This window comes from Coptis chinensis, chromosome 4, assembly GCF_015680905.1.
Source record: "Coptis chinensis isolate HL-2020 chromosome 4, ASM1568090v1, whole genome shotgun sequence".
Taxonomy (NCBI): Eukaryota; Viridiplantae; Streptophyta; class Magnoliopsida; order Ranunculales; family Ranunculaceae; genus Coptis; species Coptis chinensis.
This window is the reverse complement of record NC_141459.1, coordinates 93,395,250-93,411,097: the sequence shown is the minus strand read 5'-3', so window position 1 is coordinate 93,411,097 and position 15,848 is coordinate 93,395,250. Positions and strand designations below refer to the sequence as shown.

Genomic DNA, 15,848 nt, shown 5'->3' with positions numbered 1-15,848 from the left:
AAAACCCAAAAATTATATCCGAACCCGACATACCCGAATCCGAATCCGACCCAAATACATAAATGGATATGAAAATCGACCCGAACCCAATATGATGTATTCGGTAATCAGGTCGGGTTGGATTTGGGTCTACCCGACCCAATTCCCTGCCCTAGCTGCTACCATTCCTTGAGGAGATATTTCGGCTTGGTGGTTTGGTAGGATGGCACACCAAAACACAATAGCATAGTGTATACAGGTAACAGGATAGTGTTTATGGACTCAATAGTTTTTGGCGTAATTTGAAACAGTAACTTATCATAGCCGCCATTACCAATGGTAGGTATGTGTGGAGTTTTAGCATTAAATACCCTACCTATTTTGCCATTCTCCCAATTCTCTTTTCTTATCACCAAAAATATGTTAAAAATATAAAATATTATGGATGAAAAGGTAATTAGATAAATTTAATTCTTTAAAATCAAATTTGGTCAACACACTTTCTAGCCGCTTCCCATAGTGGCGTGTGTGAAATGTTTTGTCTTCTACCCGTCATTCATACTGGCGTGTAGAACATACGCTATCTCGTTAAAATTGGCGGTATAGATAGATAAAATAATAGTGATAGCATAGTGTATTGACGCACCATTAGATCTCAATTTTCCTCATATTTAGTGTGATGGCGCACCATTGGACTTATCCTTAGACATATATGCATATGGGTCAGTGTTATCAGACCCGACCTGGCCCGACAGTTTGACCCAGTGAACTGGAGACCTAGTTACTAAACCGGGTTGGGTCATATATTAGATCGGTTAGGCAATTGACCCAATAGTAACCCGGTTAACTCGTCCAGTTTTTATGAAAACCGCTTAAACCCAGATGGTTTAGACCGAACTACCGAGTCATTAATAGTGTGCTGAAGTAAGAAAATTCAAATTTGTTTGATGAAGACTTGAACCTTGGGCGCCTAAAACTGAATAGTAACTCAACCAGTACACCAAAGCAAGCTGCTTTGTTAATTTGTGCACAATATTGTAGATATAAACAACATTTAATAGGAAAATATCACTTTAATTCTAAAGTATTGCATACACGGGATCAAACCTTGGGCATTTGGAAGTGAGTTAACCCTCCAAGACCACTCAAACACTTAGTAAACTTGTGAAATAAATGTACAAATTGTATATATAATATAATAGCCTAACCCACTGGTTGAACCAGTGACCCACTGGTTGAATAGATGACCCGATGACCCAGTCTCTTTGTCAGGTTAGTGTCCGGACTGGGTCTGATAACACTGATATGGGTAGTTCAGTAGTTGTGCTGCTACCATTCCTTGAGGAGACATTTTGGCATCAGAGCATTCCCAATGCAAGTGGATTTATTCCCCCCCTTATCACCTCCACGTAGGCAGTTATTCCCCCTTTTTTCACTGTTTTGGTGAAAAGCAAGGTGAAGCTGCGCAATGCAAAGGTGAAAAAAAAATCTCGAACGGGATGTTGGATTATGTCTAGAGGCTTTTTAATTGGGACGAAATGTAACATCCCGTCTGGTATTTTATAACGAGACGGAATGTAACATCCCGTCTGGTGAGTCAAATATCACAGACGCGAAACAAGCCCATTTTCACTTTCTTCCGCCTCCATTGCGATTTTCTTGCCGCCATTGTTGTTTGGGATAGTTGAGCGGTGGTGGAAATCTACCCACACATTCCATTTCCCATGAGGTGAGCTTGGGATTACCCCTCTTGATTTCACAATGCTCATGGGTATCCCAATTGGTTATGGAGATGTCGTTGCTTTTGATGAAAATTTGGAGGTTTTTATTACGGCAATGAGTTTCTTTGAAGGTTTTGATTTGGTAGAAGATGATGAGGATAACGGGTTCTTGAGATTATCGGCTGAGCAGTTTAAGGGAGGAGCTATAAATATGAGTTGGTTTACTTCGAGATTCTTGAATAGGCTAAAGGAGAAGCCGAAAGACTATCATATTGGTGATGAGTCGATCCAAGAATATGTACATGCCTTCCTTTTCTACTTTGTTGTTGCGGTATTATTCGGATACTCTGATAGTTTTTTACGTATCGGGTGGATAGTCGCTATCTCAAACGTAGAAAGGATATGGGATTATGACTAGGGTCAATCCATCTTGGCGTACCTTTACCGCTGGTTAGACCTCGCAGTTGAGACGAAAGTCATTAAAGGTAATTTGTGCGGCTTTGTTTGGATTATAACGATAAGTCTTATTTATTAAGGTATTGTTTCATTTCATTTATTTATCTAGTTATTAATGTTGACATGTTATATTTTATCTATTGATTTAGTATTGGTGATACAAACATTTTCGTGTAATGCATCCTGTGTTGAAGAGGTTGGAAGAGAATGAGACTCATGACCTGATTCCATGTATTCAAGCATGGGGGCTTCATCGTGGACTAAACCAAAATGGGAGTTTGGTAACATTAATAATTGTTACTAACGCTTATATCCGTTACGTCTGGGGTGTTACAGTCACTTGCATGAAAATTTGTAACGGATATATCTGTTACTAAAATTAATTGTAACGCTTATCTTGTATGTAGATTTAATTCATTTTGTGGCATTTGTCATGGTTACAAGTGTTACTAATGTTCGTGAACAATTATGCACATTTATTTCTAACCAATTTGTAACAGATATAGCCGTTACAATATGGAAATTATTTTGAAAAAAAAAATATATTTATTAAATATTAGCCCAATTTCTTTTGGGCTACCTGCGCCTGAAATTTGCACTCACACCACATTAAAAAAAAATGAACTTTTGAACTTTGCACTAGTACACCACATTAAAAGAAAATGAACTTCATCCATCAAAACACTTGTGTCATTCCAAAAACACAATGCACCAACTCCATCACTCAAGTCTTAAAACAAATATATCTAATTGATTATAAATACCAAGCCTTAACAAAGAAAAAAATGTTATTGATCCATTTTTTACCTACAAATCAACAATATACATATCTAATTCACTACAATTACACCAAATATGTCAGACCCAAAACTTCTTCTTTTTCTCTTATATTCTCTTATATGGTTCCACATGTAAGGCTTGCTTCATAACACCTACAAAGAATAAAAAAAAAAAAAAAAAAAAACTATCATAAATTACATTACCAACATGTAAAAATAAGTATAGCTTTGCTAGAAAAAAAAATGAATAAATCAATAAAAATAAGTAGAGCTGCTAGAAAAAGAAAAACCAATATGGAAACAATGCAGATAGAGTTGGCAACTACATACATACATGAAGCATATATACTATGCAAAGTAGGTGAAATTGCGATAAACTTAATTGGTGTCGAGTTCAACAAACGAAAAACAATCAAATCGGTAAATTGTTCATGTTGCTCCCATGCTTCAAAAAAATAACTTGCACCAAATACGACCGGTTCAATTCATAAAAAAAACATCATACATATAAAAAAACCAGGTCGATCTCCTAACACATGTACAAAGCTTTGTTCTTAGATAATAGCTTATTGTACATTGGTGTTGGGGGGAGTACATGTCACTCGAAGAACGAGAGTGGTGCTTTGCTTAACTGCCCTGCGGGGTGATGCAAATCAGACTCAAAAGAAATAAGGTAACTTAAATCCTACTTCATAATAGTGATGTGTAATTAAAGTAACTATAGTTCCCATACCATGACAACATGTGCTCTTAAGAACCAGACATATACCTCATTGCACTAAGAGGTTTATGACATTGACATGCTAATATAGAAATATAGTGTGTCTAAGAGTAAGCTAATCCTTGATTTGACATCAGGGCTATGAGATCAAATACTAGTATAGTCCGAGCCAACACGACACAAGAGAAGGAACAAACAACATATATCCACTATGATAAACCTAAATGAAGCAGTATAATAACCCAAGTCAAAACTAAATTGCATGCAAGAGAGGCAAATTTTGGCTAAGGTCCATCAAACCATCATCACTATTTCACTTTAAAAAGATTGATTAAAAGGTACCTTTAAATAGAGAGCAAAACATACAATAAGACTCCCAATTCTTTCGTAGAAATTGACTCATTAACCTGCAAAAACAAGAGATTGTCACGCTATATAATGCTTGAATTTGATAGGTTCAAATTTCAATTTTTGTAAGTGGAAAACCACGACTCATCTCTTCTCTCTTTTGCAATCATTGCATGGGTGATGACATGCACTTTACAATTCTAATATTCTAGATTTAGTAACAAATAAAGTTTTGTATCCACTTGAGCGCTGTCAAACTTGGGCTCATAAAATCAAAGATAAAATATGCTCTTCTGGTCTACAATCTAAAAGAATTTCATCACACTATCTGACCAAATTCATGGTCCACAAAATGCCTAAGCAAACAACCAAAAAGAAAAACAAGGTGAGGTTAAGGTGCCTTGTAAAGTTTTTAAATGTGTCGTACCTTAGCAATTTCTATAAGCTTGAGCAATGCGGACTCCATCAGCCCTCAGTTCACATGAATGAATGCACACAAAGATGATCATAGTTCAACTGCAACCAAATATGGGTAGAAAGATTACTTAGTAGCTAAACATATGCATGGATATAAGTTTCAACACATATAAATTCGCATATAGACATTTTGAGATTTTTTTTTAAAAAAAAGGCTTAAATAATGGACAGTAGTCCTATTTTGGTTCTTTCACGTTCCATTTCTTTAATTGATCCTAGATCAGCTATTTATTATGTCAAACTAAAAGAAACTTAGATTTTCAACCTTAGCCAACATGAAAGTTTTTTTTAAAAATACTCTTATACACATAGACAAGAGGATTTTAGCAATGAGGCAACACTATTTGGACTATACTACAAAATTAACTTCATTCAATAATCATGATGAACTACCGAATAAATAAATCAAGGCATTCCATACTTCCAACTAAATGTTACAGACTATGAGATAACCAAACAATGTGATCATATAACAAACAAGTCTTTTAGACATTACACCAACACTAACATCAATGTCAAAGAATAGAACAAATTTCAACTCCATGAACTAGTCAGACGCAAGTTAAAAGTAAAACAGATGCTATATATGTGGTTTAAAAAAAAAGGAAACACATTCAACCATAGTACAGTAGTGACATTACATCAAAACAGAAGTTAGAGTTCAGAAATTGAGTTTTAGCCTAAATTAATTGGAGAAAAGACCTACATTATGTTATGTAGCTTAACACTCACAAACCTGCTCTCTCCCTCAATCAATCTAGCTTCACTCCGAAGAGATTAGATGCACGAGCTAAGTCATCTCCACTGGTTTGTGTTATTACAGCTAGTTCACAGTTGCCACCGAACACATAAAGATTTCATGGTCAACACTTTTCTTGTACCATAATTTTCTTGCGTTAGATACTTAGATCCTACTAGAAAGTTTATATTTGTAAAGAAGATCCCTATAATCAAGGGACTGCCAAATTGTACAAGCTAGAGAATGTATATATAGACCAAGTAAACTCAATAAAAAGTAAGTTAAAAGTTTCAACATCTTACATATTTGTTCATGGCATCAGAGCACAAGCATCGCCACATCTCTAAAATGCGGCGTACACTTTTAATTATGGCTCAATTTCCGTTGAATCTATGGGATGAAGCAATTTGCACTGCTGTTCACTTGATTAATCGATTACCTACTGCACTTCTGAAATGGGCATCTCCATTCGAGTTGTTATTTGGCAAAAAGCCAGACTATATGAGCCTCATAGTTTTTGGGTGTGCCTGCTATCCTTTTCTTGGTGACTATGTTACTCACAAGTTACAGCCTAGATTGGTTGAATGTGTTTTTCTTGGTTGCAGCTCACACCATAAAGGATATCGTTGCATTCATCCTTCTACTGGCAGACTTTATATCTCTCGACATGTTCTTTTTGACGAGACTCGATTTCCTTATGCATCAGTACAGTTGAATCCATCATCAGTTTCATCTTCAAGGGACTATTCAGATATGGTATTTGTTCCTCTTATTATGACATCACCATCTGTTCAACATCCATTGCCCACTATTCCGAGCCATTCCTCTGCACCTACAGATTCTCTTGCTGAAGCATCATCATCTACCAAGCCAACTGCATCACAGTCCTCTTTTGATGCCATGTCTACACCATCAACATCACATTCTCCTAGTGCAACGTCTCCACCATCAGTACGACAATCTTCTTCACATCTAACTCAGTCACCAACTCCACCACCTCCGCCTCCGCATAGACCAGCTCATACCATGCTTACCAGGTTTAAGGTTGGTGTTAATAAACCTAATCCACGATATGCAAATGCATCCACTCACCATCCTATTCCATCTTCTTATGCTAGTCTTGTTTATTCTTCTGAGATTGAACTTACATGTTATTCTCAAGCGCGCTGTAAAGTTTCCAGAATGGAGGCATGCCATGGTTGATGAGTTTAATGCACTTTTAAAGAATCGTACTTGGACTCTTGTTCCGTTCCATCCATATCTGAATATCGTTGGTTGTGAGTGGGTTTTCAAAATTAAAAGACATTCTAATGGCACTATTGAGAGGTATAAAGCTCGGTTAGTTGCAAAAGGTTTTCACCAGCAACCTGGTTTTGATTTTGGTGAAACATTTAGTCCAGTTGTTAAACCTACTACTATTCGCACTATCCTTAGCCTTGCAGTATCCTTTGGTTGGCGAATTCGACAGCTTGATGTCCAAAACGCATTTCTTCATGGTTATCTTTCAGAGGAAGTGTTTATGTCTCAACCTCCTGGATTTGTCGATCCTCGGTTTCCTACACATGTTTGTAAGCTGCAAAAGGCTATTTACGGTTTGAAGCAAGCTCCACGTGCGTGGTTTCAACATTTTAGCACTTTTCTTCTCTCAGTTGGCTTTACACAGAGTAAAGCAGATAGTTCTATGTTCACATACCATCAAGCTGACAAGATTATGGTTTTACTTCTCTATGTTGATGATATTGTTCTTACAGGGAATTCACCACCTTTATTGTCCTCCTTCACTCAAAAACTAGGCAACGAATTTGATATCAAGGACCTTGGTGATTTACATTTCTTCTTGGGTGTTGAAGTTTCTCAAAACTCAACTGGTTTGCATCTCTCTCAGACTAAGTATATCTTGGATGTCCTTCGGCGCACCAACATGACTGATTGCAAACCATGTTCTACACCTCTTGCTCCATGTGTTGTTTTATCATCTTTGCAAGGTACTTTACTTCAAGATCCTACAGAATACCGCCAAATTGTGGGTGCTCTTCAATATCTTACGTTGACTAGGCCTGACATCACCTTTGTTGTACATCATGTATCTCAACTTCTAAATCAGCCGCGTGAACCACACTTTGTTGCTGTTAAACGAATACTTCGTTATCTGAAAGGATCTCTTGGCCAAGGTCTACACCTCCATAGTTCGTCTTCTCCACTCCATCTTGTTGCCTATTCTAATACTGATTGGGCTGGATGTCCTGATAGTCGACGTTCGACCACCGGGTACTACGTTTTCTTGGGTTCTAACCTCATTTCATGGTGTGCCAAGAAACAACCAACTGTCTCTCGCTCTAGTGCTGAAGCCGAATATAGAGCTCTTTCTCAGACTTGTGTAGACACCATTTGGATTCAACATCTCTTTTGTGATCTTAGACTTCCTCTCGCTTCTCCTACAATTCTTTATTGTGATAATCTGAATGCTACCTATATGGCTGCTAACCTGGTGTTTCATGCTAGGACCAAACACATTGAACTAGATTATCATTTTGTTCGTGAGCGAGTCGCTTTTGGTAGTCATCGTATTCATTTTGTCTCTTCCATTGATCAACTTGCTGATATTTTCACCAAGGGACTCTCGAAGCAACGCTTTTCCTTATTGTCTTCCAAACTCGTCTCTACTATGTCGTCGAGTTTGCGGGGGAGTATTACAGCTAGTTCACAGTTGCCACCGAACACATAAAGATTTCTTGGTCAACACTTTTCTTGTACCATAAGTTTCTTGTGTTAGATACTTAGATGCTACTAGAAAGTCTATATTTGTAAAGAAGATCCCTATAATCAAGGGACTGCCAAATTGTACAAGCTAGAGAATGTATTTATAGACCAAGTAAACTCAATGAAAAGTACGTTAAAAGTTTCAACATCTTACATATTTGTTCATGTGTAACTGCAATAATGTAGAGAAAGGTCAATCGGGATGACATTAGATAGTGGCCTTCTTAGAATTGGATCCTTAGTCTTCGATCATTTATGAAAAGGAGAACAAGCACCATTTCATGAACCCAATCTATCAATCAACTTGTGGTCATCCACTGAATGCTTACATGTAACTTAAACAGCAACCTACCTCTTGGTCTATAAAACAGACTACATATGTGTGTTACCTATTTGTGTTTGATGACGGGAAGTTACAGGAAAAACCAATAGAATAGGATATATATTTCTTAGATCTTACAGATAACAAATATGTGCCTAAATGCAATTATTATAAGCTAATAGTAATGAACAACTATCTCCTTAGATCATCAAATACAATGACATTGAAACATATTACACAACCCATGGTGCCAGGTAAAACATAAAAGCATATATGGAAAAGGATTAAAAAGTAAAATATTCCACATCTATGATTGAATTTCAAAAACTGAATTGAGACTCAAGAAATTACTTACAACATTTGCCACTAGCAACCAGTGAAGACTTTTTAAGAAGGCATCACTGTGTGAAGGAAGACTGACATGAATCCAATAGTTGATGCTTTAAATCTTGCATGCATTTCCCAGTGGCTCAAGTTCTCTGCAGAAGTTTATGATGCTTTTCTTTTTTCTGAACTTTTCTTCTTTCCCAATACCAAACCTGCAACATGTTATCAAAAGGAAAATGCAAAACAGTTGCATCAGTGTGAAATTTGAGCCTTACTACATAATCTAAGCAAGTCAATTTTTTCCAATTTTCATGCCCTTTTTCGCTGGTGGTGTGAGGCTACTAGTTAAAACTGATGAGCCCATAACCTTTGTTATTCGTATACATATAACCCTAACTTTTTCAAAACCTTAACACTGATGAAATTGAAGATACAAACGAAATCGAAGATACAAACCTGTGAAATTGAAGCTTGTTCCGGCTAATGATAACTTCTATCTACTGAAGAAAACATAAGCATGAAATTGAAGATTGTTTCGGCCATTGATAACCTTACCTCAACGAAGAGAGAGAAAGAGATGATTACAAATGCGAAACCCTAGAACTTATAACAGAGAATTTCTTCAAAGTTGGTTTTTTTTCTCCAAATCTTCAGCGTTCGTCTTGTGCTTCAATTAGAGAATAAAATGGGATTAGTGAGAGAGAGCGAGAGAATAAAAACCCATCTTTTACAGAGTTTGTATTGGGGGTTGAAAAGAGAGAGAGAAGGAAAACAGAGATGGGTGCGTCAATTGTGGCTTCCATTTTTTTCCTTTATTTTTTTTTTGGTTGTTTCAATATTGTTTTTAATATTTTTCTTCTGTTTGAAACCTTACTCACGGATAAAAATGTTAGACACTCCAAAAATAACCGTGAACAAATAATTAAATTTTAATTCTCGATATTTGCTAACAATTTCTCCCATAAGCTAAGCAGTTAAAATCGGTTTTCGAAACTAATCGGTCGAGGAGCGATATGCGATTAATCGGTGATTTAATCGGTTATATCTTTTTTTTTCGATAACCAATACTTTTCATTCATGAACTAATACGATTACAGTAAGCACACAAGCCAAACAAGTTACAAGGAACAAATAACATAAAATACATTAATTGTACAACCATGTAACCTTCTCCTAACAGCATCACATCTAATCCGCCACCAACAAACATGGGATGTTTTAGCTGTATCCACCTTACTACCACCACTCCGATCCATTCAATGCTCAAATCTCCAAAGCGTGATCTTCAAAACCAAGACCGAAGGTCCTAATTATTGACGCTTTCATAGAAAAAGCCCCACCAAGTGCACTACAACGGCGCGGTGGTGGCCTCGACATTAATCCTTGCCAAGGCATCCATTTCAAAACATTACTTGAACAACAAATGATGAAGGGGATAACTCAATGAACACAACCTTAACACTACATGTTTCCAATGTTGAATTTGAAGCAATAAACTCTTAGAAATCGACTTGAATTTGTAAAGCCTATTAGATCTGCAAAAACAAAACCAAAACCGAAAAATATTATATTTGATCGGTTATATCGGATGTATATATTTGATGTTTTCAAAATATATATTAGTATAATCATACCAAATATTTCTAAACAGTGATCCGATATACAACAAAAAATATCAAATTCTCATAATTACATCTAACTAGCTCAATTTTGGAGTACTATAGATATGTTAAACACAAAAATTACGTTAAATATTTAAAAGAATAAGGAGATTGAGAAGCGATAATATTTATTAAAGAGATAATACAATAATTTGTATATTTAACTTTCGTTAATGAGGGAAAAATAAGTAAACTCTTAGCTTTGTGTATTGATTGGGTTCTATTATTATTAATACGGTTTAAGAATCTAATTCGTTAATTTTACATTTTTTTTAATGAGAAACCGATATTTTCAATATTTTTTTTCTCGGTTTAGCGAGAAATTGGTCATCTCGGCCGATTAATCTGTCAATTTGGTGATTAAATTGGTTCGGTTAGAAAAAATTAAAAAATCGGTAAAAACTAATCAACTTACGAGCAATACGCGATTAATCGGCCGATTAATCCGATATTGATAGCATAGCCCATAAGTAACAGATATAATCGTGACAAAATTAGTAACAAATATTTTTGTTACTAATTAAAATTTTGATATGTTAGAAAATGACTATTATGGTGTAACGTAGGTAGAGGGGGTATGGGGATCTATCACATAATATTCATAACACTCGTCAACAGATTAAGCTTTTAGGAGCTACTCGAATTGAGTGGCAACCCTGGGCAGAGTCCTTCATATTTCAAACCCCTTATGCGGATATTCCAGATGTTCTAGAGAACACTGAGTACCGTAGACTATTCTATATGTGTCATAGAGCAAGGTTTCTTTCTCAGCGAGTGAGTGATACTTGTAGGGTCAGTAACTGCATGGTACTTTGGGGACAGATGTTGGTGTCAAGTATCTGGAGAGATTGTTATACCTTACCCACCACCCATATATATGACAGCCTCTGATATTCTTTTTGCAACTCTTGCACCCTATAGAGCAAACCTAAATGATTGGCCAGACGCAGCAGCTTTTATTTTTACGGGAGACTATGACTTGTATTGGAAGAGGGTTGGTCAAGGTCTCTTGCTAGGTGCGTTATACCGGGGCACCAATTTTGAAGGGGTTACTTTCGAAGCATTGATGCCTGACATTCATTTCTTAGAAGGAGTGGAGTTTCCACAGTCACAGCCCAGGGTGTTTCATGATATTGAAATGCCGCAAAGAACTCCTTAGATATTTGATGAGTCTAACCTTTGGCACTGGAGCATGATTAATTCTTAGGGGCAAGAGATGAGCATACATATTCCACCAGCAAATGCCGCATTGGTCACAGATTTGTCAGAACAGTTTGAGCAGTTAGCCATGGTTAGTATGATTTAAATTTATTCATGATTTGTTATTATTATTTATTATAACATGTAACATGCATTTGTTTTGTTAAACAGGATGAAGCAAGGTCGGAGCTCCTTAACTACAGCTCTCTCAATTATGTCATGCGTGCGTCGTTCATGGAGTCCTCTCGTCAAAGTTTTGAGTACTTACAACAAGAGAGAAATCAAACTTTGCAGCTTCACAGACGTGTGCAAAGAGTTGGAGAATGCTGGAAGTGCCACACCTCAAGATCAAGCTCAACCAGCGAGGCGACAACGACGTAGGGGGGAGAGCTCTTCGACCGAGCCTTCTCGTAGGGGGAGGAGATATGTCTCAGTAGATATTTTCTTCTAGTATGTAATAACTGTGCGCCATAACTTATAATATGGTGTTTGGGATTGTTGTTTGTAACGACTTCTTTATTAGCAGGTTATTAATGAGTTTTGGATATTGAATATGTTAATAAAACAAAAGAGGTTATGGCAAAAAAAAATTCAGGAATTATAAGTTAGTTTTTTTACAGAGTTTCTGTGTTAGACTTGGGTGTTTTTCAGGATTGTTGTTTGTCTTATTTATTATTTCCAAAGTATATTAGCAGGTTTTAGATATGAATATGTCAATAAAACAAATGAGGTTATGGCAAAAAAAATTCATGAATTATAAGTCAGTAGGTTTCCAAAGTATATTGTATAATTTTTTCAGGAATTATAAGTTACATTTCACCCGTTTTTCAGGCTTGGTTATGACAAAAATTATTTCAGGAATTATAAGTTGCATTTTTACTCATTTCCTATGTCTTAGTTCTGACAAGAAATTTTTCAGGAATTTCACTCATTTTTTCTGATAGGTTTGGTTCTGACAGGAATAGTGCATGTATGGTGTAGACCGAGACGGAATGTAACATCCCGTCTAGTCATTTAAATTGAGACGGAATGAAACATCCCGTCTGGTAACCAAAATCCAGGCCTCTGGGCCTTTCCCTCATTCAATACATTGGAATTATTAACGGTGGCCCATAAAATGGAATTATTGAGGGTACATTTGGATAGGCATTTGGATAAAATGTGTTGTCACTTGGAGAGTGAACAAAAATATGATAAAATGCGTTGTCAATTGGAAAGTGGACCAAACTCTAACTATCACATATGACCTTATCACATGTGACCTTACCTTTCATATTTCGTTTTACTCTTCTTTCTTTTAGATCAAACAAACAGACAACCATCTTCTTCCTCACAACCAAGCTAAAAATTGAAAAAAAATGTCTAGAGACAATAGAATTGCATTCAACCAACGTTTATGGGGAGGATCTAGTAGTAATTGTTCGTCTTCTGATTTTACCAGGTCGTCTTCTGGTACTTCCACTGAAGATGACTACATGGAAAAAGTAATAGATGAGCATAATGATATGATGAGGCGAAGGAGGAGGAGGAGGTTGCAGTTATTATCACTGCTGGGGCATTAATGACTCAAGCAGCCATTGAAGATGTGGATACAGACAAATGCGGTGGATCTGTGATGGGCGGAGAATATACATTTAGAGATGGTGGTGATTTCAGTAAACAAAAGATACTGAGGGATTACTTCACAACACCTTTTAGGTGGTCTCCTTATAAGTTTAGGCGAAGGTACAGGATGACAAGAGAGTTTTTTACGTATATGTTGTAAACTGTTGCTGGATTCGATGACTACTTCAAAGACAAGGTGGATGGATTGGGTCGGCAAGCATCTTTTGGGTTTCAGAAGGGATTAGCTGCAGTTGAACAATTAGCAACGGGTTGTTCATCTAATTCAACGGATAAGTATTTTCAAATTGGAGATTCCACAGCAAATGTATCTATGAAGCGTTGGTGCAAGGCAATAATCACGGCGTTTGAGGAAGAGTACTTGAGACGACCAACTGAGGCAGACACTGCTAGGATATTAGCTGAAAATGCGGCAAGTGGTTTTCCAGGAATGCTTGGATCAATCGACTGTATGCACTGGGTGTGAAAGAATTGTCTAACTAGATAGGCTGGAACACATGTAGGGTACAATAATGAACCAACTTTGGTACTTGAAGCCGTTACAGACAAACACTATTGGATATGGCATTGCTTTCGGCTTACCAGGTTCGCATAATGACATTAATGTGCTTCATCGTTCTCATGTTTTTGAATCATTAGAACAAGGTGAGGCTCCTACTGTTGCATTTAATGTTAATGGTAATGAATACAATATGAGATATTATCTTGCTGGTGGTATTTATCCAAAATGGGGCACATTTGTTCAAGTCATTCGTTATCCAAGAAATAAGCATGAAAAAATCTTTACTCAACGTCAAGAAGCTGCAAGAAAAGATATTGAAAGGACGTTTGAAGTTTTGCAGGCACGATAGCATATTATTAAGGCTTCTGCGCGTTGTCATAGTGTTGTTGTTCTTGGAGACATAATGAAGGCATATATTATAATGCATAATATGATTATTGAGAATGAACGTGCAAGTGGAGTGTGAAATTGGAAAGGTCAGAGGAAATAAACAATATCTGCGCTCTTTCAGAAAGATGATGATTATCATTTTGTATATCAGATGATTCAAGCAAGAAATAAAATTAGAAATGAAGTTACACATACTAATCTTCAAAAGAACTTAGTTGAGCATGTTTTTAATTGGACTGGTATTGAAGAAACAGCAGTACCAATTTATGATCCAAATTGTTTGGATCTAAAGGAGGGAGAAGGAGGGGAGAATTAAAATGGAAATGAAAGTGTATTTCTTATGTATTTCCTAATGTGAACTATGAAGTTTCAAAGTATTTCCTATGTATTTTCTAATGTGAACTATGTATTTCCTATGTAATTCCAAAAAGTTCTTATGTGTTTTATGAGTTGTATTTTAATGAACTATATTATAATGTATTTTAATTTTATTGGTAATTGTATTTCTATGAAAATAATTATATTGGAAAGAACATATATAGTGCATTAATTTTTAAAAAAATAGTGAAATTAAAATACATAGTGCATTAATTAAAAAAACAGTGAAATTAAAATACATAGTGCATTAATTAAAAATACAGTGAAATTAAAATACATAGTGCATTAATTAAAATAAAATACTAGATATTACATCAGCTTAGTATTTTCAGCTTGTTGTTGCTCGATTATAAAAGCGGTATCGGGATTGAGGACACTTGTATCGGTCGCTAAAATCTTAGCTTCATATTGCATCTTTTGAAGCAAAAGTTTTTACAATTGAACTTGATTTTTTCCATTTGAAGCCGATTTTTTTTCTTCTCTTACCATCACAGTTCTTTGACCATATGCAAGTTCCATTTCCCTAAGTTCTAAGCACTTTTGTGTTTCATTTGCATTATTTACAAATGTATTTTCTAAACGTGTAAAGTAATCATCTAACATACCAACTGATTTTTCTTGGTTCCTTTTGGAGTTGGCCTTCTTCGATCCAAGAGGACTCTCCAATTCAACTCCACCAACACTTGGTGAATTAGAAGTTGAATCTTCACCATCACTTTTGCGGCCTTTTCCCTTTGTGGGGCGGCTTGACCTTGTCTCAAAAATGTTACTCCACTTTGGATTATCCTTGAGTATCACATAACAATGATAAAGTGAAAAAGATGATTTTTCTTGTTGTTGGTACATCATTCTTGCCTCGGACAACTAAAAAATAAAATGGTGGTAATTAGACTAAAATAATCACTAAGACTAAGATAATTAAACTAAGATAATAATTAGACTAAGATAATAATTAGACTAAGACTAAAATAGAAATAATAATTACACTAAGATAATTAGACTAAGACGGAAATAATTAGACTAAGACTAAGATAATCAATAACTGACAAATTGACAAAGTTGTAATTATCCGGCTTTGTACTGTTGTACCACTTGCATGTCAAGCCTCCACCGCATTCACAATTGCAACAAACTTGTTCATCATCTTTGAAATATATTTCCATCTATCGCTAATTGAATAGGAAGACCTATCCGACCCACATGTTTAATTGAACTCGTTTGTTATACGATTCCAAAATTCTTTTGCATTTTGGAAAGCACCAACAATAGAGTCTTCACTAATTTTTATCCAAGCAAGACATAGAGCTTGATCTTCGGACATACTAAAGTGATTCTTTGTTTTTGCTTAAGTGCTACCACTTGCTTGAGTTGTTTGAGATGCTTAAGATGCCATTTGATTTTTTTTTTTTTTTTAAGAACTGATTTTGAAGAAAAAGAAATATGATTGTTGGAAGTGAGTGTGAGT

At 35.9% G+C, this 15,848-nt stretch overlaps 1 long non-coding RNA gene across 2 annotated transcripts; it reads right to left on the bottom strand.

The window, feature by feature from the left end:
• Positions 1 to 2,887: 2,887 nt before the first annotated feature.
• On the bottom strand, positions 2,888 to 9,499 carry LOC147505740 (uncharacterized). 2 transcript variants are annotated; one of them, XR_015193455.1, is made up of 5 exons: positions 9,086 to 9,499; positions 8,658 to 8,841; positions 4,432 to 4,520; positions 3,999 to 4,063; positions 2,888 to 3,088 (listed from the first exon to the last, which is right to left on the bottom strand). It is a non-coding gene; the product is annotated as an uncharacterized LOC147505740 (long non-coding RNA). The 2 variants fall into 2 exon arrangements; XR_015193456.1 differs by having other exon boundaries at positions 9,185 to 9,478.
• Between the last annotated feature and the right edge of the window lie 6,349 nt (positions 9,500 to 15,848).